We start from the raw sequence: 26,240 nt of genomic DNA, 5'->3' as shown, positions 1-26,240 counted from the left end.
AGTAATAGTGGTAAGTTATACTCATTAGTATTTGCTATGTAGTTACTAAACATCCAATAAATTTTAGTTAGAACAGTTCAGTGTGTTCAATGCCCACCATGTTTGGATGGTTTTTAGTCTTTTCTTAGAAAGGGTGCACTTATCACCAGTGAATTTAAGGTCTTCATGGCACAATCCTCATTAGCTTTAAACTAATGGTTAATCTAAAATGATGAAAGGTCCCTATGACACTAAGGTGCCCTAGTCAGAGAGTTAAGAAGGCTATCCCGCTAAACTTTGCTTATACAGTACACACTTTCTGTTAACCGGGAGTTAATATTACGAAATATTAATAGTTAATTAATATTAATATTACGAAATATTAATAGTTAAGGCAGATCCTGAGATGTTTCCTCTATGGAAACATCTCAGGATCTGCCTTAACTATTTTTTTCCCATATAGCAGAGTGGACTTAAGCGCACTCTCATGTTGTCATGATTCTTAGGCGTGCTGGCCCTCTATGGCAGGGCAGGATGGAGAAAGATATAACTCAGGACGACAGGGGACAAAGTGGCTCTACTGAGTAACTAAGGATCTTGGCCGATACTTAAACTTAGGATGTGACCAGCAGTAATGGTGACCCCAGGTCTGATTTCAACTTACCAAGGCAATGGAATTTTGGCAGAAGTAACATGCACAGGTCAGCTGACAGCATCTTGGTTCTTTGGGTCCCATAATAAGAGGGAGACTGTTCTTTCACAACATCCAGTTGGAGCTGAATAGAAACCTATGGTAAGGGAACAGGAAAAGGACCCAGACCTGGAGGAAAATATGGTAAGAGCTAGATGGATTGTCAGAGCTCCAGTCAAATGGAATCCATCCCTGGCAGGAAGCTGGAAGGTGTGGAAACCAGTAGCCAAGATGCAAATCTAACCTCCAGTCCAGGAACATGTTTTGGGGGATAGGAGGGAAGGCTGCAGCCAAGATAGTGATAAAGGACTTCCCGAGTGTCATATGGAAACTAAAACAGTATAGGGAAGGCACTCTCCCTCCAGGCAGCATGCCCATCCATTCCCTACCCTGTCTCCTTCCCCCACAGGCACATATCCCCTAACCTCTAAGGGACCCCATGAGACTTACAACCAAGGGAACAATGGGTAGCGGCAACTTGTCCTGGGCTAACCCCTTGAGCCTGTCTCCAAGGCCCCAGTGAGCCAAAGCAGCCCCGCCTAGACTCCCCTGTTGCTTCTTCTGTGCCCTTCCTGATTTCACTATTCTAAGTATATTTTGCTGCAGTCAATAAATTCTTGCTTGCCTTTCCAAAAAAAACAATAAAATAAAAACAATATAGGGAAGCACAGATACCCTGGAATAATAGTGGTGAATACTTCACGTTACTTCATACACTAAAGCTGAGATCTCTAAACTGGGATCCATTTATGAGCTTCAGGGTTCCCCTAGAATATGTGCAAAATTATTTGTGTATATGCATTTACGCAGCTTTATGGAAGGAAAGTCCATAGCTTTCATCTGATTTTCAAAGTAGTTCATGATCCTAAATAGCATTTATAACCACTGACTGAGTGAAGTCCATAGACTTTATTATTTAGTACTTATGCTAAAGAGACAGATGTATACCCTAAGAATAATACAGGTAGTGAATAATGAAATTACAGCATTTCTATATGTTGCTAATCTTAATTTCCAAAGAGGACCCATTTGGCAGTGAGAACCACCTGCCTTCAATGTCACCACCAAAGAGGCAACTGGCCATCCTTCAAGACTGCCTCCTGATGTGTGGTTGCTCCTCTGTTTTCCTAGTCTCATGTTTCTATAACTGATACTAAAATGTATCCACCGAAGTGGTTCTTAAAGTCTGATTTGCAAAGGAGTGCCCATCTGACAAGGTTTTCTGGTCCAGATTGAAATGAGAACACCAGGGAAAATGCAATGAGTTTTCTTTCACAAAGCTAAATTGATTCCACTGAAATAAGTACCCTGTTATTCTGATATGGAAAAAAATTATGCCCTTACTATTTACTTGGTGTTAAACAAAATCATTTCTTGTGTGTGTTTATTGATGGTGATTGTTGATGGTGGTTTGCCCTTTGGTTTTTATTCTTCTTGATCTATGTTGGTCCTCAATTTTATAAAAACGTTTTCTAGGCCATGAAATCAATATTGTGGGGATTGGTTCCTAATCGACTCAACAGCAAATTAATGCTACAATCATATCAAGTGGTTGTTTTTCCTATCCCCTGACTCATGACTACTCATTTGACTGATTTCCTAGGGTAGAATTGGAACTAAAATAGGCAGGACACTCTGGCTTATTTATTTGTTAAATAGCTATCTGGGTTAGACAACTAGGATAGCATCTGGAACTTCGTAGGTGCTCAATAAATGCTTGTTAAAATGGAATTAAATTGAACTGCAAGGTATAGAAGAAGCCCACACCCACACCCTCGTGACCACTGTGAGTTATGCCCAGATGACTGCCACCCAGCAGAGGGCTACTCACTTCCCATGAGTGGACAGTGGCTTTTATAAGGGGTGAGGCAGTAGAGTGAGAATCGATGTATGAGAATCTTATTTCTGATTTTATTAATGACTTACTTGTTTTCTGACCTGACTTAGTTATCCGAGTGTACTTTCTGACCTTCTTGCAAGGAATGAAAAGGTGTCAAATTTGCCTCTGTTGCTTAACAGTTTTGGTCTGAGGACTTTAGGGTTCATTAGTATATGGGTGTTATTCAGAAAAATAAATTCCTTAACATAATAACAAACTCCAGCAATCGTAAAGCCAAAACATTTTTATCTTATGATAGAAGCGTTTATTTAAGTTAATGTACTTTTGAGAATGAATATGATTATTTATTGATGGCCTTCATACCAGTATATTAAGACATTTTAGTCTTTTTATTTTTTTAAAAAATATATTTTATTGATTTTTTACAGAGAGGAAGGAAGAGGGATAGAGAGTTAGAAACATCGATGAGAGAGAAACATCGATCAGCTGCCTCCTGCACACTCCCTACTGGGTATGTGCCCGCAACCAAGGTACATGCCCTTGACCAGAATCGAACCTGGGACCCTTGAGTCCACAGGCCGACGCTCTATCCACTGAGCCAAACCGGTTAGGGCAAGTCTTTTTAAATCTATGTGCTTTCATTCTATATCAGTTGGGTAGTATGTTGATTATAGCTAATGCTAGTTTATTAAATAGTCTTTATCTATAAAATCATATTATAAGGAAAACATTAAAGTAAATGTCTTCTGCCTTAGTCAGTTTTGATCAGTGGTTAGAGCATCAGCCCACAGACTAAAAGGTCATAGGTTCAATTCCTGGTCAAAGGCAGGTACCTGGGTTGTAGGTTCAATCCCCGGTCCCAGTCAGGGCACATGCGGGGAGGCAGCCAATTGATGTATCTCACATAGATGTTTCTCTCTCTGTGTCTCTCCCCTTCCCTTCCACTCTCTAAAATTCAATGGAAAATATTCTCGGGTGAGGATTAGCAATAAATAAATAAATAACATAAACATCTTCTATAAAAAATGTTGTAATGGAATATGAATGATTATTAAACTCCTTTACAAAGATGATTTTATACAAGAAATACTTTGTACCACCTTTGTCCATATAATCCTGGGCAGGTTATGTAACCCCTCTTTGCTCCTCAGTTCTATAAATAAGAGTAGAATCTACCTCAAAGGACATTAGGTATTAACTGTGGTAATGAGTATGCTTTAGCATGACACATGAAAATTATTTAATAAACTTTACCTAATATAATTATATTCTTCTTACTATTATTGCCACATTTTAATTGAAGTGCCAATACTTCAACAGCAAGAAAAAGAGCTATGAAGAATCTCACATGGTTTTGTTCTATTATTAAATTGCAAGTTCCCTTCAGCTTACCTCTGTCAAATATTTTTGATAAAAAATAGTCGAATATAAGTAAGTTCAATTATTTTCCATCTCAAAATACAACACTCTCAGAAAAAATCTATCTGTCCTCCAATAAATCTACACCTAGATTATGCAGGCATGCATGCACACATGCTCACATACACAAAATAAATGTCATATTTAATGAGATCCTTGAAGGATTTCAGTCCACTTCCCCAGATGAGGCTCATTCTTTAAACTGAGTTACAGTTTATTACTAACAGTGCTATAAACAATATGGAATGTTGCATAAAAGCATGAGCCTTGGAAGTGGACTACCTGGTTTCATGTTTCAACTCTGTGATCATGTACAATTATTTATCCTTTCTAATCCTCAATTTCCTCATCTTTAACCCCCACTTTATTGAGGTGAGGCTCAAGTTAAATGAGATACTGCATGTAAAATAGCCCGGTGCCTGTCACCTGGCAAATGCTCATTAAGTTTTAGCTAGTATTACTTTTCATTATGGATGTTGTATTTTCATCTCTAGAAGTTCTAGTTGGGTCTTATAAAGATATCTTCCATTTCTGTCCTCATTATGCATATGTTTTCCTCTATATTCTTGAGACTATAGAGAATATAGTATTTGTTTAAAGTCCTTGTCTGCTAGTTCCATCATTTTTGTCATTTCTGAATCTGTTTCTACTAATTGATTCCCCCCCCTCATCCGTGGGTTGTATTTTCCTGCTTTATGCACACCTGGTAAATTTTTATTGCATGCCAGGCATTGTAAATTTTGTCTTTGATTGCTGGATGTTGTTATATTCCTTAATTACTGTTGAATTTCAATTTGGCATGCAGCGAAGTTACTTGGAATAGGTTGAGTCTTTTCAAAGCTTGCTTTTAAACTTTGTTGGAGTGGGTTCAATGAAACTGGTCTACAGCTAATTTAGCCCCCAATGAAGGCATTATCTTTCTAAGGATTCTTTCTATCTCTAGCTGGTGGGACCACAGTTTCTACCCCTACTGGCCTCTCTACTCCTTTCCAGTAGTTTTCCCCTTGGTGTCTGATAGATTACTCTCATGCATATACAAATCAATTCTCAGCCAAAGACTCAAGGGAGCCCCTCTGTAGATCTCCAGAGCTCCTTCCCTTCCCTTCCCTTCCCTTCCCTTCCCTTCCCTTCCCTTCCCTTCCCTTCCCTTCCCTTCCATTCCCTTCCTCTCCCTTCGCCTCTCCTTCTCTGTCTGCCTGTATAGCTCCCTCACTCCAATACACTTGTCTCACACACTCTAGATGTCTTGGCCTCCCTAGTCCCCAGTTCTGTCTCCTTCAACTCAGCCACCAGACCCTGAGTTTCCCCTCTCTTCTATAGCCTAGAAACTGACTTCAGTCATTTAGCTGGAACTATCATGGACTAACGTTGTTTGCTTCCCTTCTCTCAGTGATAACTGACTGTGTTGCCTGTTGGCTACAGTGTGAAAATCATTATTTCACATGTTTTGTCCAGTTTTCAACTTGCTCCAAGCAGGAGGTAAATCCAGTCTTTGTCATTTCATCTTAGCCAGAATTGGGAGTCCTTGGCTATTATCTCTGTGAATGCCAGTTTTAGAAATAAAACAGTTCTCAGGTACAAGTCAGGTTACAAATGTACAACAACTGTGATACATCACAGACGGTACAAGTTTGTGTATGTGGTCACAAGATGTTGTTATTAGATATATGAACAAATCTCAGTCTGAAATTTCTTGTTTTTCTTTTTGTTTTTCACTTCTTATAATGTTTGGCTTTTGGATTATTGGCAATGGTCCAATTATTATGTACAAGCCACAACTTAGGAAGCTTTTATATAATTTAAAGTCCTGCTTGAGGTATGATTAAAGCTTTTATGAGTGACAAAAAATTAAATTCAAATTTTCCCTAAAAAAAGAAAATTTGATTTTTTTTTTTTATTGATTTTTTACAGAGAGGAAGGGAGAGAGATAGAGAGTTAGAAACATCGATGAGAGAGAAACATCGATTAGCTGCCTCCTGCACATCTCCCACTGGGAATGTGCCCGCAACCCAGGTACACGCCCTTGACCGGAATCGAACCCGGGACCTTTCAGTCCGCAGGCTGACGCTCTATCCACTGAGCCAAACCGGTCTCGGCGAAAATTTGATTTTTTAAAACATTTTGGTTTACTATGAATATTGACACCATGTAGTCCTCTAATATTGGATATTAGACTGTTCCTACATAGATACTTTACAATAATAATTAAGCATACATATGAAGCTGAAGTATGGGAATCCTTCCCCAGGCAATTAATTTTCATTAGATAGCCACATTCTATCATTAAGCAATATCACATTATCCAACATTAGAGGAACGTGTGTGTGTGTGTAAGAGACAAAGAATATGCATACATGATGGAGAGTGAATTAAACGACATTTCTGGTTTAAATAAATATTTTATACTTGTTAAAGCATATTTAATCTGCCGACTGAGAATTATAAATCCACTGAGGAACTCAGACTTAACAAAAATTACCCTAGGAATTTAATCACTGCATTTTGAGGCATATAAAATGTACTACAAGAAGTGAAATGACTACAATTTGTTCATTACATAGAAGTTGTTCCAATGAGAAACACCTCCCAGATCCACAAACTGTAGTATATATGTCTTATAAAAATTACTCTTAAATCTTACATTTCCCCTTTGAGACATTTATTGTTCCTGGAGAAGGCAGTATGTTTCTTTTCCTTATTTCTAAATCTGTCTTCGATTAAACTAGAGAACTCTATAAATCAATAATAACCTTTTAGATATCAACCCCTTCATAATTATGCCCTCCAAATCCAGGTAATTGTTTGCATGCTTTACACAGAAATAAATGGGGGAAAACATGTGTTCCATTTGATTTGGGGGGTAATAAAGATTTAGATTTTTTAGCATTGGTGAGGTTTGGCTTTATCCTCGTTTATATTATGTTTGAAAAATTATTTATTTTTCACGGAGAAACAAATAGATTAGGTATTGCTATGCAGCTCTAGAGGGGGAAAGAAATCTTGCCTGTTAGGAACCAATATGGATTTTATCATAGTATGGCTTTCATTAAATATAATACTATATCAACCAGTGAGTTGAAAGGAATGCTTTACTTTAGTCAATTCATCTCTGGGTATCTTTCTGATACTCTGGTACATTTCCCAACAGGAAGTGGCTGAACACCCAAACGGCAGTGATCTCAGATTAAGAAACAATGCAGGCCTCCTGAAGGCTCCCTATTTGTGGAATGAAATGACAGCAAGCAGAGAGGCCTGAGGCTGTTTTCCTAGATGCCTACTCTGGGTGCCAGCCATCTGTGTTCATTTAGATGGTGTGTGTGTGTGTGTGTGTGTGTGTGTGTGTGTGTGTGTGTGTGTGTGTAGGTGGAAAGGGGGTGAGGGCCAGAGCTCAGGTTGCAGGTCTGAGTGTGGGCTGTGATACAGAATGAACCTTCTGCCTAATGCTTCTCAAACAAGACCCCTCATCTGCTGGTCCCCCCAGAGAAGTAATTTCACCAATACCAGCTGCAAGGGGAATGTTTTGTGTTTTCTTTATTCAAAGTGAAAGATGTTAAACAGAAATTTTCAGAAGCACTTTTGTTTGGAAAAGGGGAAAGGAAGATCATGGAAACTGGAAAACATCCATGAAATTAGCCCCAAATCATGGCCAATACTGATCATTTCCTGACAAGCTGTCTATCAGCAAAGCCACAACAATCATTTATTCAGGGTCTTCTGGTGCCAACAGTGATATCACATTGCTAATTAAATGTTGGTGCAATTGTGAATATTTTTTAAACTTTAACTTTCATGACTATGATAGTGGGTAGAATAGCGCTTTGCTCTTAGGAGTCTTCTAAACTTACCTTTGTTAATATGCTTCTCTTGTGGATTGCTTTAGCAAAAATTAGAAGAATGTCAGTTTAAAGTAAAGGTCTGGTGTGCCTTTTTAACTCACTTAAGAATAATGAAAGGGAAGAAGTTGTTATCTCCAACTTTGGTATTTATTTGTGAAAAAAACACCTATTTAAATATAACATCTACAAATAGGAGGTGACTGTATGATTTTATTTATTCATTATTCATAACCAACAAATCCTGACTGCCTTTAATTGATGTACTTTTCTATAAAATTTCTCAATATTCCTATGGCCAGAAATGTCATTGCAATTTTCTTCCAATGTTATATTCTCTTCCTCTCTTTATCTCTCTCTGTCTATGTCTATTTCTCAGTTTCTCTAGTTGTTGTTTATCTGACCACCCTTGACATATTCTATTCTTAAACATACTTTGGTCAGTGTGAAATTGTCCCTCCTAAGTCCTTCTCAAGGAGAAAAATTTCATTTTATTAACTCTACTTAAAAGCCCATTTTGAAAATAGCTCCTCCACCAAAAAATAGAAAAGAAAAGGAGGAAAGAAGGAAAGAAGGAAAGAAAGGAAGGAAGAAAGAAAGAAAGAAAGAAAGAAAGAAAGAAAGAAAGAAAGAAAGAAAGAAAGAAAGAAAGAAAGAAAGAAAGAAAGAGAAAGAAATGCGGTTGGGGGATGAGAAGAGATAAACCAAAGAACTTACATACTTATTAGAGGCCGGGTGCACAAAATTTGTGCATGGAGGGTGGGAGTACCCCTCAGTCCGGCCTGCACCCTCTCCAATCTGGGATCAGGCCTAAACCGGCAGTTGGACATCTTTCTCACAATCCAGGACCGCTGGCTCCTAACTGCTCGCCTGCCTGCCTGCCTGATTGTCCCTCCCTAACTGCTTCTACCTGCCAGCCTGATCATCCCCAACTGCCCTCCCTTGCCAGCCCAATTGCCCCCAACTGCCCTCCCTTGCCAGCCCAATTGCCCCCAACTGCCCTCTCTTGCCAGCCCAATTGCCCCCAACTGCCCTCCCCTGCCAGCCTGATTGCCCCTAACTGCCCTCCCCTGCCAGCCTGATTGCCCCCAACTGCCCTCTCCTGCCGGCCTGATCACCCACATCTGGCCATCTTTGTGGTGGCCATCTTGTGGCAGCCATCTTGTGATGACATGAGGGCATCACGTGAGGACCACCTAGTCTTTTATTAGTATAGATATGCATAGTGCATGGACATAGGCAATAGGGTAGTTGAGATCTGGGTGGAGGGAAAGTAGGGGCTAGGAGGAGAGGGGGGAAGGGAGGGGAAATGGAAGATATCTGTAATACTATCAACAATAAAAAAATATATTTAAAAAGAAAACACAAATCAAAAAAAGAAAGAAAGAAAGAAGATAGCTCCCAAACTTTGTAGTAGTAAGAACATTTCAGATGTCCTAGACTGGTGTGTGTCTAGGATTGGATATTGCTTGGACCCATAGGACAAGTGAGGGAGCACTTATTGAGTATTCCACATATTTTGAGAATTATTTAAAATGAAAAACAGACTCACCTAGGTAGAATTCACTGGCCCGAGTTTGCATGCCACAATGCAAAAGTTGCATAAGGAGCTAGTTAAATAGCTTCCCTCTTGCTATTCTGGTATTTGACAACTTCTATGAGAGATTCCTTCCTGGGTGCAAAGCATTTTCTTCCTAAAGACTCTGATTTTTAAAAAAAAAAAAAAAAGTCTCCACATTTTATAATTTGTATGTTCCTTTTACTTTGTCTTATTTCATAAACCAGCAAGCACTTATCTGCCCCAAATTATAGGATTTTCACAAAATTACAGGACAAAGATCCTGTACTTAAGAAACTTAGCATGTGGTTGGGAAAAGCAAAAAATAATAAACATAGTAAATAAATGGAGACCATATATGTTTTGAAGCACAATAGTAAATGGTTTTGCAAGGAGGTTGGGTGAATACAAAGCAGGCTCAGAGAAAGACCTTGCTTGGTAAGGATAACATTGAAAAGAGCCCTTGGAGCAGTGAAGAATACAGGGAAGAAGTATGAACTAATGTTGCATGAGAAGAGATCAGGTAATTTACTGCTTTAAAGAAAGTCAAAACATCCTGAACTTAATGCCACTGTAGAATCTTGAACCGGAAGTGACATGAGGAAATTGGAAGTCACTCTGACAATGAAGTTGGAGCGTTGATGGAAGCATGGAGCTGTTGCAGTCATTCACAGTGATCAGACCTAGGTGAAGGTCATGGCAGAGTTAATGAATCAACACAATCTGTGGGTACTTTGTGGGTTTTGTTGTGGTGTTTTTTTTTTTAATCCTCACCTCAGGATATGTGATTGAAAATAACATTTTTTAAAATGTGAAAAAAAGCAATAATGCAAAAAATAGTGCTGAGCACAGGATCAGATAAGCTTTTGATAAATATTCTTATTAAAACATTGGAAATTATTATAATTATTGAGTGTGTGGCTATAAAGATTTTAAAAAACATCATAAATGTTATAAAAGAACTTATATATTCTCATAATTTCAAAACTTTGCTTTGTTCTTGATTAATGTCAGAAGGAATTTTCTATCATAAAGGGTGTCAAAACCAGAAACAGGCTAATAGAAAATACTTCCAAAATTCTAAATAAGTGACCAAATCTCTCAGCTTGTTTTTTTTGTTTTAATATACCTCCATAATGTAGGCACAGAAACACAAGGCAGGATATACAAGCTCAGATAAGTTATTAATTACATTGCATCCCTGGCATCAACATACTTAAATATTGCAAAGAACCCCTCGGTACAGCCGAGGCCAGAATCAAGGGCCCCAATTCTCAGCTCGGTCCATGTCCCACTATATACATTGCTGTTCCTAGGGGTCACAGAGCAGCGTTCATACAACTCCTGACTTAGGACGGCATAACAGAGCTAATGTCAACTCGGAGCCATTTGGATTACCCTGACGGTGATCCTCAGACGCCACTGCATCCAAAATAAACCTTCCTTCGTCGTCCTCTGATTTCCAGCTGCACTTAGAATACACATCACAGCTCCCAACATGTGACCACGTTCTGCTTGCCTCGCCAATGCTGAAGTTCAGGCGATAGGTATCTTGTCTCCTGCTTTGCCTTACAGGCATTATAAAGAGACACCCCTATGATCTTAATTCATGGAAAATGATCATTTCCACTCTATAAAATTTATAAACCTAGGGAGGCAGTTTAGTAAGTTAGCATTTTTGTTTCATATGAAAATATGTTTCCAAGTTTATAATGGGAAGTTCAAAAACATTGTTAAAAGCTTTCAGAAGTGTGTAATCTGGACTCTTTATAGGTATGTTCCCTATAAAATGCCCGGAGGAATAGCATACTGGTGTTTCTACAAAGAAATGCCTTCAATATCTTCAGTTGCTTAAGGAAAAGGGTCTTTAATTTAGAGCTAAATTAGTCATATAGATAAACGCTTTAAAGTCCTTGGAATGGGCAGTTAGTTTTAATGAGCTTTTAAGAGTGTGTTGTATCTGTTATGTTGTGACAACTGTGAATTAGAAGAAGAGAATACACTGGCTCATCCATTCACAATTTGGGGGCGGGGGGGCATCATATTCTGTTCCAGACTCTTTTTTAAATATATTTTATTGATTTTTTTACAGAGAGGAAGGGAGAGGGATAGAGAGTTAGAAGCATCGATGAGAGAGAAACATCGATCAGCTGCCTCCTGCACATTCCCACTGGGGATGTGCCCGTAACCAAGGTACATGACCTTGACCGGAATCGAACCTGGGACCTTTCAGTCCGCAGGTCGACGCTCTATCCACTGAGCAAACTGGTGAGGGCTTTACTAAACTCTTTATGAAAGTTGATAATATATGACTCTATCCCTGAGAGATCTTCCAATTAAGTGAGAGCCCTGTACTGAATTGAATAGTGTCCCTCTCCCCCCAAATTTATGTTCACCCCAAATCTCAGAATGTGGCTTTATTTGAAATAGGGTCTTTGCAGGTATAATTAAGATATAAGATAAGATGAGGTCATATTGGGTTAGGACGGGCCATAGATCCAAGCTCTGGTGTCCTTATAAGAAGAGGAAAAGGCACACAGACATAGATAGATCCACAGGGACACACAAGAGGAGGCCGTGTGAAGGTAAGAGCTGAGGCTGGAGTGATGCTGCTACAAGCCAAACGCCAAGTATTGCTGGCAACAACCAGAAACCAGGAGAAGCCCCTTGCCTAGACCCTTTGAAGGTCCATGGCTTTGCCAATACCTTATTTGGAACTTCTGGGCTTTGGAACTGTGAGAGAATAAATTGTGTTTGTAAGAAGCTGCCTGGTTTGTGGTCATTTGTTACAGCAACCCTAAGAAATTAATACAACCTCCCATCTCCAAAGAGTCTTAGTTGTCTGGGATGGACTTGGGCAGCAGTATTTTTATAAATAACCTCAGGTGATGGCATGTATGAGAACCATCACTCCAGTTTGGTGATTTTCAGTCTTCCGAGCAGCAGCATCAACTGGGAGCTTAAAAAAAATGCAGATTTTCAAGCTTTACACAGCCCTTCGGAACCAGAAATTCTAGGGGTGGGGCCCAGACATTTGTAGTTTATCAAGCTCTCCAGGTGATCATTATGCCTCTGATGTTTGCGAACCAACTCCTCTAGTTGATAAGGGAGGCTAGGAGCAATGAAAGATAAAGAACAAGTATTGAGAAAGACAACAGGCAGGAATATCTTAGAAAGTAAGGGAAGAGTGTTTGTATGTTGGGCAGCACTAAGACAGTGCAGCTGAACCTCGACATTGACCATGCAAAGGTGTGTCCAAACAACCACCTTCCAAGTTCAATTTTTTAGGACAAACTGCTTTTAGATTGGTGGGGGGGGGATGTCCTTATAATGTTATTGCTATTAGGTCATATGGCCTCCCAGACTCTACATTAAGATTATCTGGAGGGACCTGGAGAATATTAGGGTGAGTGAAATAAGCCAGTCAGAGAAAGACAAGTATCACATGATCTCACTCATATGTGGAATCCAATAAACAAAATAAACTGATGAACAAAATAGATTCAGAGCCAAGCCAGCATGGCTCAGTGGTTGAGTATCAACCTATGAATTAGGTGATCATGGTTCAATTCCTGGTCAGGGCACATGACTGGGTTGCGGGCTTGATCCCCAGTAGAGGGAGTGCAGGAGGCAGCAGATCAATGACTCTCTCTGATCATTGATGTTTCTATCTCTCTCTCCCTCTCTATTCCTTTCTGAAATCACTAAAAATATTTTTTAAAAATAGATCCAGAGACATAGAAGCATGGAGCAGACTGATGAATATCAGAGGGAGGGTGGGGGTGAGAAATTAACCAAAGAACTTACAAGCATATATGCATAACTCATAGGCACCGACAGTAGTATGGAGAAGGCCTGGGGAGGAGGGGGTTGTGGAGGGGATCAATGGGGAGGTGGGGGAGATGACATCTGTAATACTTCCAGCAATAAAGATTAAAAAAAATTTTAGGTTTGACATAAGTACGAATTTATTGACATCAATTCCTTAAGCTATTATTCCAACACAGAGAGAGTGCTGAAGACAATGATAATAAATCTATGAGATCTGAAGTTTTAAAGGCTCACTGAGAGAGAGAGAGAGAGAGAGAGAGAGAGAGAGAGAGAGAGAGAAAGATAAAAATGCTAAAAAAAAGATTATCTGAATAAAAAATGGCAAAGTAGGAGACCCCAACCTCTGTCACCGTCAAAGATCAATAATTAGACAATTATCCACAAACTGAAATAGCACTGGGGGAGCTCAGGAGATCACTTAAGAAACTTCAGCAGCATAGTGAAATGAAAAGCCTGAGAATAACCTCACAAAAGGAAAGTCAGAACAGCTTCACTTTGCTTGCATCATCCCTTCCCCTGGGGCAGCACTGCTCAGCACCAAGAGGGCATTCCCATCTAAAGAGAGTTGCACACACTCTATAAGGGAGAGGGGGTGAACAACCAGCCTCCCCAGTCTTCAGATTAAATAATAAAGGGTCAATTCCTCCAGAAGACATAACAATTACAAATGTATATGCATCCAAAATTGGCACACCTAAATAGCTTATGCAAATACTAATAGATATAAAGGGTACAATCCTTCCTATATAATAAAAGCCTAATATGCTAAGTGTCTGGTCGTCTAGTCGTCCCTTCAACCAATCAAAGCATAATATGCTAATGATATGCTAAGGCTGCTCAACCACTCATTATTATGTGCACTGACCGCCAGGGGGCAGATGCTTTAACTGGTAGATTAGCTTGCTGCTGGGGTCCGGCCAATTGGGACTGAGTGGGATGGGCCGGACATGCCCTAGAACCTTCCCGTGGCCCCTCCCCAGCTGGCCAACCTCCCGTGTCCCTCCCTGGCCCTGATTGTGCACCAGTGGGGTCCCTTGGCATGGCCTGTGCCCTCTTGCAATCTGGGACTCCTTGGGGGATGTCGGAGAACCGGTTTTGGCCCGATCCCACAGGCCAAGCTGCGGGGCCCCACTGGTTTATGAATCCGTGCACCGGGCCTTTAGCAGATAATATAATAATAGCACAGGGTTTCAATATCCCACTTTCAACAATGAATAGATTCTACACATAAAAAATCAGTAAGGAAACATTGGAATTGAACAATTCTTTAGACTAAATTGCCCTAACAGACATCCAGAATTCATTCCATCCATCATCAGCAGAACACACATTCCTCTCAAGTCCACACAGAACATTCTCCAGACAGATCATATAATAGGACACAAAACAAGTCTTAGAAAATTTAAGATTGAAACAATACCAAATACCTTTTCCAACCACAATAGTATGAAACTAGAAATCAATAACAGGAGGAAAGCTGGAAAGTTTGCAAATATGTGAAAATTAAATAACACTCCTGAACAACCAAAGGGTCAAAGATGAAATCAAAAGGAAAATCAAACAGTATCTTGAAATAAATGAAAATGGAACCACAACAGACCAAGCCTTAGATGATGCAGCAAAAGCGATGCTAACAGGGAAGTTTATAATAATGAATGCCTACATTTGAAAATATTTTTTAAAAGAACAACCTAACTTCACACCTCAAGAAACTAAAAAAACCCAAACTAAACCCAAAGTTAGCAGAAGGAAGAAAATAATAAAGATCAGAACAGAAGTAAATGAAATAGCGGCCAGAAAAACAATAGAAAGATTAGTGACATTAATAGTTGTTTTTTAAATGATAAACATAATTGCCTAGCCTTTAGCTACCCTTATCAAGAAAAAAAGAGAGAGCATTCAAATAAAATTAGAAATGAAAGAAGAGACATTACAACTGATATCACAGAAATACAAAGGATTGTAAGAGATTACTATGAACAATTACATACCAATAAATTGAACAACCTAGAAGAAATGGATAAATTCCTAGAAATATACAGACTACCAAGGCTAACACATGAAGAAACCAAAAATCTGAATAGACCAATAACAAGGAGATTAAATCTGTAATCAAAAACCTTCCAACACAAGAAAGCCCAGGACTAAATGGCTTTAGAATTTGATAAATTCTAGTGAACATTTAAAGAAGAACTAATGTCAATTCATATCAAACTCTTCCAAAAAAAAAAAAATAGAAGAGGAGGGAACACTTCAAAGTTATTTACAAGGCCAACATTACCTTGATAACAAAGCCAGATAACAATCCTACAAGAAATTGATTACGGCCAAAACCCTAATCAATATAAATGCAAAAATCCTCAACAAGATACTAGCAAACCAAACTCAACAATATATTTAAAGAATCGCCCTGGCTGGTTTGGCTGAGTGGATAGAGCGTCAGCCAGCGGACTCAAGGGTCCCGGGTTCGATTATGATCAGGGGCATGTGCCTTGGTTGCAGGCGTGTCCCCAGTGGGGAGTGTGCAGGGGGTAGCTGATCGATGTTTTTCTCTCTCTCATCGATGTTTCTGGCTCTCTGTCCCTCCCCCTTCCTCTCTGTGAAAAACCAATAATATATATATATATATATTTAAAAAAAAAAGAATCATGGTCAAGTGAGATTTATACTTGAATGCAAAAATGGTTCAACAAACATAAATCAATAAATGTGATACCCCACATTAATAGAATGAAAGATAAAAACCATATGATCATCTCAATAGATGCAGAAAAAGTCTTTAACAAAATTCAACATTCCTTCATGATAAAAACTTAACAAATGGAGTATAAAAAGGACATATCCTATCTAATAATAGGCAAATATGGTAATTAACCGTACCTTTGCTATGCCTCCCATTGACTACTCAGCGTGATATGCAAATTAACCACCACAAAAGATGGCGGCTAATTTGCATACTGCAGGCAGGGTGGGAAAGCGCCATCCCGTCTGCCCCGCCGCCATCTGGGCCTACTATTTGCCACCCAGGGTGATGGGGCGGGACAGTGCCATCCTGCCTGCCCTGCCACCATCCGGGTCTGCTATCTGTGACCCGGGGCGGCAGGCCTCCCATGAGTGACCCGAAAGGGGCGGCCGAGTGGGGCAGCAGGGATCTGCCGGCCCATGGGCGTCCTGTGTGCGACCTGACCCAGGGAGGACGGGCAGAGCAGCAGTGATCGGCCGGCCCGCCCAGGTGTCCCATGTGTGACCTGACCCAGGGCAGTGGGGCAGGACAACGTGGCTCTCTGTCACCCCAGCTTCCTCATCACAGCTCCCTTGGGGGCCTAAGCCTTTAGTCGGACATCCCCTGAGGGCTCCCTGGCTGCCAGAAGGATGTCTGACTGTAAGCTTAGGCCTAATCCCCCGGGGAGTGGGCCTAAGTTGACAGGTGGACATCCCCCAAGGGGTCCTGGACTGCAAATGGGCGCAGGCTGGGCTGAGGGGACCACCCCTCCCCCCCGAGTGCACAAATCTTTTGTGCACCGGGCCTCTAGTCCTATATAATAAAAGGCTAATATGCAAATAAACAAAATGGTGGAACAACTGGTTGCTATGATGCGCACTGACCACCAGGGGGCAGATACTCAACTCAGGAGCTACCCCCTGGTAGTCAGTGCACTCCCACAGGGGGAGCACCGCTCAACCAGAAGCTGGGCTCACGTCTGGCGAGTGCAGCGGCAGTGGCAGGAGCCTCTCCCACCTCCACAGCAGCACTAAGAATGTCCGAATGATGGCTTAGGCGGGAGTGGGCCTAAGCCAGTGATGGCGAACCTATGACACGTGTGTCAGAGGTGACACGCGAACTCATTTTTTTGGTTGGTTTTTCTTTGTTAAATGGCATTTAAATATATAAAATAAATATCAAAAATATAAGTCTTTGTTTTACTATGGTTGCAAATATCAAAAAATTTCTATATGTGAAATGGTACCAGAGTTAAGTTAGGGTTTTTCAAAATGCTGACATGCCGAGCTCAAAAGGTTCGCCATCACTGGCCTAAGCCATCAGTCAGACATCCCCCGAGGGCTCCTGAACTCCAAGAGGACACAGGCTGGGCTGAAGGACCCCCCTCCAAGTGCACAAATTTCATGCACTGGACCTCTAGTTTCAACATAATAAAGGCCACATATGACAAGCCCACAGCTAATATCAGACTCAACAGTGAAAGGTTAAAAACTTTCCCTCTAAAATCAGAAACAAGATAAAGGTTCCCACTCTTACCACTTCTATTCAGCATAGTACTGGAAGTCCTACCAAGCAATCAGGGAAGAAAAGACAAAAAAGGCATCCAAATTGAAAAGGAAGAAGTGAAATTTTCTCTGTTTGCTAATGACATTATCTTGTATGTAGACAATTCTAAGCACTCCACCAAAAGAAAACCCCCGAAACACAAACACCTGTTAGAAGTAATAAATAAATTCAGTAAATTTGCAGGATACAAAATCAACATACAAAAATCAGTTGCATTTCTATACACTAACAATGAACTCTCTAAAAAAGAAATAAAGAAAACAATCCCACTTATAACAGCATCAAAAACAATAAGATACTTAGAAATAAATTTAATCGAGCAAGTGAAAAACCTATACACCAAAAACTATAAGACGTCAATAAAAGAAATTGAAAAAGACACAAATAAGTGGACGGATATCTCGTGCTCATGGATTGAAAGTGTTAAATTAAAAACTTCCATCAAGTCCTGGCTGGTGTTCGGAAGTAGTTGGAGCATCAGCCAGTAAACCAAAGGGTCACAGGTTTGATTCCCAGTCAAGAGCAGGTATCTGGGTTGTAGGTTCAATCCCTGGCCCCAGTCGGAGTGCATGTGAAGAGGCAACCAATCCATGTATGTCTCTCACATCAATGTTTCTCTCTGTCTCTATCTCCCCCACCCCCGCCCCCGCAACTCTCTCTCTAAAGGTCAATAGAAAAAATATCCTTGGGTAAGGATCAACAACAAAAAAGAAAAACTTCCATCAAGTCAACTTTTTAATCTTCAATTATTAGACAAGCAGCTCCCTTTGCCATTTCTTTTACCCACAGCCCAAAGAACAAGTCAAGGCAATAGATTTTATTTTGGTATGAAATTCTCTCCTTGCCATAAAGCTTTGCAAGGCTATAGTACACTGCTAAGGTCGGAGTAACTGGAAAACCTAGATGAAAAGGTTTGGTAAAATCCACATAGCTAGCTAGCACTTGATAGAAAAGAAAGTATCAACTGTTTCTTTTCTTTTCTTTTTTTTTTTTTCTTCAGAGATGAATAGTTTAAGAATCCAATTTAAATATTTTTGTTTGCTTGATTTTCATGCTTCTGACCTCAGGCAAAAAGCCTTCTCTGGTAACACTGGCAAGATTCTTTTTCAAGTTGCTTTCATTGTAGCCACATATTCAGCTCAACTTTTCCTAAGGTTTTATGGCCTGATAACACATTTACAGATTAAGTTACCATTTCCACAAATACTAAGGTAAAGAATACAATTTTTTCTTGCAACTCTTTCTCTCACTTGATCCCAATTTAGAAACTGTCCTGACAAAAAGAGTTAACTTTCTCTCAGCCCTAACCAGCACTGGCAAATTTATTAAGCAGACAAAGTCTGTCGTTGAGGTCACATTCCCTCTCCGCTGCGGGTATTCCTCCCAGGTGTGCAGCGCCCTCCAGAAGACCTGTGATTGCTCAGGGACCGCATCCAACAGGAGTGGTCGCCATCCAACAGGAGTGCCTTCTGCTCCCATGCCTCAAAATGCACCAGTTCTGTGCATTAGAAGCCTGCTTTCTCTTAGTTAAGTAGAGTGATTAATGGTTGTTATTTGTTAACTAGCTGTGGTTATCCTTACTAAATAACATAATATTTTTACTGAAATGAAGTGCAATATCTTTTTGACAAGCAGAAATGTTAATGATCAGAACTTCCAGCTCTTGCTGCCGTGCCTGTGCAGTGATTCACCTGCAGCATCTGCCTGGCGTCCTGACAGAGCTGCCCCAGCAATGGTCCATGGCTCACTGAAATCAAAACCACCTTGTGTGAGTATTAAAAACTGCCAATTCTTGCCCAGCCAGCATGGTTCAGTGGTTGAATGTCAACCTGTGACTCAGGGGGTCATGGTTTGATTCCCTGTCAAGACACATGCCCCGGTTGAAGGGTTGCAGGCTCGATCCCCAATAGGTAGTGTGCAGGAGGCAGCTGATCAATGATTCTTTCTCATCATTGATGTTTCTATCTCTCTCTCCCTCTCCCTTCCTCTGTGAATAATATATATATATATATATATATATATATATATATATATATATATATATATATTTAAACAAACAGACAAAATAACTCTGCCAATTCTGTGCCCTACCCCAGACTGTCAGAATTTGAGTCTCCATGGTTGGGAACTCAGGAATCTGGATTTTACAATTTAGATGATTTTTTTTTAGTGCATTGGAGATGGAAAATCTTTGATGTCACAGGAAGGGCACTAGATTTGGAGTCAGCAGGTCTGAATTTTAGACTCTTCTTCAATATGTACATGTAGTCCTGTGTCGTTAATGTTACCTGTTTTGAGACTTAGTTCCCTCACCGTCAAACGCAGATAATGATACTTGCCTTGCCCACTTTATAGGGTAGTCATGGGGCTCAAATGAGATAAAGCCCCCAAACTGTTGTATTTACCCCAGGGCTGGGACTAGGGTGAGGAGAGTGAGGCACTTGCCTCAGGGCACAAAATTTAAGGGGACGCAGAAAACCTAGGTAATGAAAAAAAGAATATTTTAATGCAATATTTTTTAAAAATAAGAATCAATGCCAAAAAAAAAAATCCACGATGAGCAAAACATCAAATTTTTCAATAAAGACAGGATCAGTATTACTGAATTTTCCTTTGGGCTTTAGCACGAATGTGGTATAGCAGTGACATTGCTGCTGATCCCATGTTTATTTAAAACTTTGATGTTTTGTTCATCGAGGGGGGTTTTGTATTAATTTTGATGTTTAATAAATACTCCATCAAGATATTACTTTTCTTGATCACTGTGTGGAGCCGGTTTAAATTTTGTGCCTGAGGCAAGCACCTCTCAGGCCTCCCCCGCCTCACCTGCCTCACCTGAGTCCAGGCCCTGTGGGCTGGAATGGGCTGTGTCCATGCAGATTATCATTTCTATGTGGCTCTGACTCTCCAGCTCCAGACTCCTCTCAAACATTTGCATGCACATGTCAAAAAATGCCAGCCTGCTGGCACTTTGTCTCAATTCTGACTATTGAACGGTGGGCACAAGGTCCCCAAAGCAGAAGGCAGGCGTGCACTCAGGGCTCTCCCGGCGGCTCCCTTCCCTGGGCACTAGGAGTGTGAACCACTCTAACGGGAGTGGCTGGAAAACCTGCCCTGGTTTCAGGAAGAACTCCTCCAGCAGCCACACACCCTTCCCTAGGAAGTTTAGATTTTCAAATTGCCTCATCCACAGCTTTCTATTTTATTTATTTATTTTAAAAATATATTTTTATTGATTTCAGAGAGGAAAGGAGAGAGAGAGAGAGAGCAAAACATCAATGATGAGAGAATCATTGATCAGCTGCCCCAGTGCAACACTCCTGGGGATCAAGCCTGCAACCCAGGCACGTGCCCTTGACCAGAATCAAACCCGGGACCCTTCAGTGGGCAGGCTAACACTTTATCCACTGAGCCAAACTAGCTAGGGCCACAGCTTTCTATTTTAGAGGCTGTTGGTATATACAAAGGGTGTTTTTTTTAGAGTAGTCCACATACCACAATCACTCACAAATAAATTCATTAAAAACATATGGGTGTCTCCATCCCTCAGGGTCTGGCCCTCAGCAGGCACAGTGCAGGCCATAATGCTTACCATCCACTTTCATGACCACACTGCTTGGGCCCCAGGGAAATGAATCCCCATATCTCTTGCTCTATACCCACCTACGAAAGAAAAGGTGACAGGATGGGAAAGCTGTGAAGGATCATGGGTAATGGTGATGATATTGTGCTGGAATGCTTGGAGAATTGGAGAGAGCTGGCTTAACAGAAAAGTCAACCTTGTTGAAGTCTCCCTCTAAGAAAATATGAAAGCAGTAGATATTTTTCATAACAAAGTATCATTTCTCAGTAATGCCAACAATCCTTTTTCTTGCTTCTCTTTTTGTTCTAATTTTTGGTTCCCATGTTATTCAGTGAGTGCAATATTTCACGAAAGTTGCCAATGGTGGCTTAAAAGCATTTTGAATTTTAACTTTTCATATTGCTCTTGGTACTAATTCTCTTTTTAAATTGAGGTAACATTGGTGTATATAACATTATATAAGTTTCAGGTTTACAACATTATAATTAGATAACTAATTATAGTTTAGTTTCCATCTCCCACCAAACTTCGCCCCCCCGCCCCCATACACTTATCCATTTCACCTCCTCATCCCTGGTCCCCTCTGGTAACCAGCAATCTGTTGTCTGTATCTGTGAGTCTGTTTCTCTTTTGTTTTGTTTGTTCATTTGTTTTGTTTTTTATATTCCACATATAAGTGAAATCACACGGTATTTGTCTTTCTCTGTCTGGCTTATTTCACTTAGCATAACCCACAAGATCCATCTATGTTGTTGCAAATGTCACTATCTCATCTTCTTTGTGGCTGAGGAGTATTCCGTTGTATATATGTACAATATCTTCTTTATCCACTCATCTGGCGATGGACACTTAGGTTGTTTCTGTATCTTGGCCATTATAAATAACGCTGAAATGAACATGGGGATGCATATATCTTTTTGAATTAGTGCGTTCATATTTTTCAGATAAATATGATACTGATTTTTTATATTGGCAACAAAATGAACATAGAATGTTTAAAATGTGAATAGTTGTAGCTTTATAAAAATAATAAATAAGATTTAATTAAAATGTTAACATATAATAAATTTTGGCTTCTCTTAATTATAATTTGTAGTTTACTTTTAAAACTTTTGAATATTTGAAAAGAAAAATTTTAGAAATATATAACTTTTACATTTTATTTTTTGTGCTTAATTTATATGTTCTCATACAAGTGCAATTTTTGAAACCCTTCAGATCATTACTATGAGTTGAAAACAAATATGTAAACATCTTGAATATAACAAGATTAGTGATTTTGCTGAAATAAGGTGAGAAAAATAATTTTATGGAACAAATACATAATCCATAAGTTACATAAATCTTTATCACACATTCAGCTATCACCAGCCCATTGATAAATGAGCCAGATGTGTGCAGTAATAATTAAATTTAGTAGACTGATATTTTTGCCAGACCTCAGACACATGAAAACAATAGCTTTATACATACCCTTTGTTGTTGTTGTTGTTTCATGATGAGGGTATATTTGTCCAGATAGGAGGATAGTATATACTTCATTTACCAGTTCACAATAAAGAACTAAAATCCCCTCTGGAGTGCCCGCTGCAACCACCCCTCTGGGTCTGTTTGTTCACGAGTGTCCGTCCGTCCACTCTCCCACGCCAGACAAGATACAGATGAAAGCCAGGTGGATGATCCCCAGTTGGGAGTGCCCCTGACCCCCTGGCAGAACAAGAAGAAGGCAGCCTGGAGAAAGTGACTGATTCACCTCAAAATAGTGGCTTCACCAAAACAGACCCTGCCCGGCTGCGCCAGGCCAGATTAGAAAATGCTTTGGGAGCCATGTCCACAGGGACAGGGACAATTATGGCCTCAGACTGACATGGTAAGGAAGTAGCAGCAAGTATTTGTGGGAGAAACTGAGCCCCACAAGTACTGTCTCTTGTGGTGAGCTTCCTTTGTTTCCTCAGCCCCAACACTCAGATGCACTTAAAGACAGAAAGTGTTTGAACTTGACAGACAGCTAAGAGCACCGATTGTCTCAAGAGCAGAGATTCCTTGGAAATGATAAGGTGCAAATACTGTCAAATGGCTGCCTCTGCATTGCATTGCAATCTCCAGACATAACGGCTGCCGGACCAGCAGGGGCAAAGCTCCCGGCTGTCCCTCAAAACACCAGGCTCTGGCGATCTGAGGGCTCCTGGGCGACACAATGACAGAGGCTTGAGCATCCCGCATTGGGACGTGTTCGTTCAGGGAAATCTCCAACCCTGGTCCTCACGTGGATACGCTGTCCCTGAGGGATGCTGCGTGGTCCTGATGAGGAAGATGAGCCAGCTGGGCCTCTCTGGCTTTTTCTCCTCTGAGCTTAGGCAGGCAGCGAGCTCCCTGCCGAAGCCAGGATAGGCACACGAGTTGGTATCTTCTCCTGGGAGCATGCTGCTGGGGATGTCTCCCTAAGAGAAATGATGGGTTTTCCGGACTCCCCAGGATTCTAGACTGTATGGAAGGGACCAGTGCAACCTGGGAGGATTCTGATGTCAAGTGCCCAGAGAGATTTGCTCTGGGAAGAGGACAGGATCGAACACTGCTCGTACTTCATGAAGGATCTCACACTTGAGAAAGCCTGTCATATTCTACCCTGATGTGCCATATACATATGTTCATAAAATATCGGGATTCTTGTAGCATAATCGTTAAAATTATTCGTTCCTGCACTATTTTAACAAGTACCCATTTAGAGCCAGTTATGTGCCAGAGGATCAAGACCCAGGAATGCTAATAATCACAATATTGTTGAGCCCTTAGATGTTTTGTTTTTTAATCTTCACCTAAGGATATGTTTTTCATTGATTTTCTAGAGAAAGGAAGGGAGAGGGGGAGACAGAGAGAAACATCAATGTGAGAAATAAACATCGATTGGTTGCCTCCCACAGGCACCCCAAGTGAGGACTGTGATTCCACTATTCTGGAAGATTTTCAGATGTTATCACTTCAGATATTGCTTCTTCTCCATCCTCTGAGACACCCAGTAGACATATGTCAGAACTTCTTGCTCAATGGCTGGTATTTTTCATATTTTTAACCTCTAAGATATATAATGATAGTCTCAGTTGGAGTTTCTGTTTACAATTTTTCCTTTATTATTTCCTTATTCTGGTGCTTATTCCATTGTGTATCTAATTATTGTATGTTTACTTTCTAGAAATTTTATTTGGTTCTTTTTAAAATCAGCATGGTACTTTTATAGTCTCTGTTTTAGGTCATATTTTTAGGAGTTTGTTTTATTTATTTGAATGTATTTTGCACAATTGTTTTACATATGTATTTAGTAATTTTAGTACCTGTGGCATTTACTGTTTCTGCTAACTTTTTTTAAAAATTATTTATTTAAAAATATTTTTATTGATTTCAGAGAGGAAGGGAGAGGGAGAGATAGAAACATCAATCATAAGAGAGAATCATTGATCGGCTGTCTCCTGCACGCCCCACACCAGGGATTGAACCCAGAAACTGGGCATGTGCCCTGACTGGGAATCAAACCGTGATCTCCTGGTTCATAGGTTGATGCTCAACCACTGAGCCACGTCAGCCGGGCTCTGCTAACTTCTTAATTGTGGCTTATTTCCTCATATATTTTCTAATCTTTCTTGTGAGCTCATGTTTCTGAAAATGATACTTCTTTGAAGCCTATGTTTAAGGTGTGTTTCTTCAGAGTTCATGTTGACTTCTGCTTGTCCACACTATTCTCTCTCCCAGAGATGGGTAATAAACAAGCAGATGGAGAAATTACAAGAGACCCAACTTGATTTAAGATTACAAAACATGTCAGTGTCTTAAATATCACAATTTATCCATTCTATGCCCCTCCTGATGTATCTCAGGGTCATTTGGACAGTACCTGTCAAATGTGAGACCATCTGACATAGGTCAGGTACTTTTCTGCAAAAGCTGCTCAATTATTGCAAACCAATAAAGTAGGGTTAAACGGTGTGTGTGTGTGTGTGTGTGTGTGTGTGTGTGTTTGTGTGTGTGTGTTTGTGTGTGTGTGTGTGTGTAAGGAATTTTGGCAACATTTTAGAGATTCTATACTTGGATCGTTTTCTTCACCCAGTTTACTGACCAGTGTTTGAACAGTCACCCATAATTTTAAATTTGCAAATAAAGCTTTCATTCAACAAACATGCTGTAAGTACTTAGGTTACAAAAGTGGCTAACATACTTTTTCCCTGGAGATGCTCTCAGTGTACTGCAAGAGAACATGTTAACAATTACATCACAGCGTGATTAGAGCTACAATAGAGAAATGCATCTAGTACAATGAGAATGGAGTTAAGTGAACCAAGCACTAGGGGAGTGAGCAGGGGACACAGAAGGCTTCACAGAGCCCTGAGGGCCTGTGGGTCGATGTGAGGATAGGGAGGGAAATCAGGACAAAAGGTATGAAAGCGCACAGCACGTTCTGGAAATGCGAATCATCTCTGTGCTTTGGGCAGAAAGGAAAATGAAAGGCATTCAGATAAAAAGCAGCATCTGTGGAAAGAAGTAGAGACTCAAATCTTATTTGAAGAGATGGTGAGAAAAATCAGTTCATCTACAGAAGATGGTTTGGGGGAGAGAAGTAGAGATAAAAGAATTTAGGATGATAGTAGATATCATATACATGATTATTGCAAAAAGAGAACTATGCAAAATCTCTTGTGCCACAGTTTATTATTTAGACCAATGCTTCCAAATGTTAATGTACAGACAAATTCACCTTAGGTGACTGTCAATTCTGATTCAATAGGGTGGGGCTGGTACCAAGACTGTGTCTCTAATAAGCTCTTAAGTGAGGGAGAGAGAGAGAAAGACATAGATATGAGAGTGAAACATCAATCAGCTGCCTCCTGCACGCCCTCCACCAGGGATCAAGCCCATAACTCAGGCATGTGTCCTGCCTGACCGGGAATTGAACTGGCAACCTTTCGATGCATGTGACGACACCCAATGAACTGAGCCACACCAGCCTGGGCCAAAGAGCCTACATTTTGTTTTAAAGCTTCATATAAGATGTTCCTAGAATTAGAGAAAAAGAAACCCTATGTCTTTCTCTTCCTTCAGGCTGTTGAGTCTCATTTTCTCTTTTACCAAATGCAGCATCTCTTCCAAACGACCGTTTAATAACTGAGTTCTCTAACTTTATGAACATTTTATGCCTACATCACATAGTTCCTTTAACAGAGAAGCCTTA

The 26,240-nt window shown here is 40.3% G+C and overlaps 1 long non-coding RNA gene across 1 annotated transcript in view; it reads left to right on the top strand.

Moving 5' to 3' along the window:
- The window catches only part of LOC132211494 (uncharacterized), a 160,265-nt gene that overhangs the window by 111,563 nt on the left and 22,462 nt on the right, over positions 1-26,240 (top strand). The window lies entirely within an intron of this gene.

This window comes from Myotis daubentonii, chromosome 10 (assembly GCF_963259705.1).
Source record: "Myotis daubentonii chromosome 10, mMyoDau2.1, whole genome shotgun sequence".
Lineage (NCBI taxonomy): Eukaryota > Metazoa > Chordata > Mammalia > Chiroptera > Vespertilionidae > Myotis > Myotis daubentonii.
Note: the sequence above shows the minus strand (reverse complement) of the source record. Positions and strands in the feature narration are given on the sequence as shown.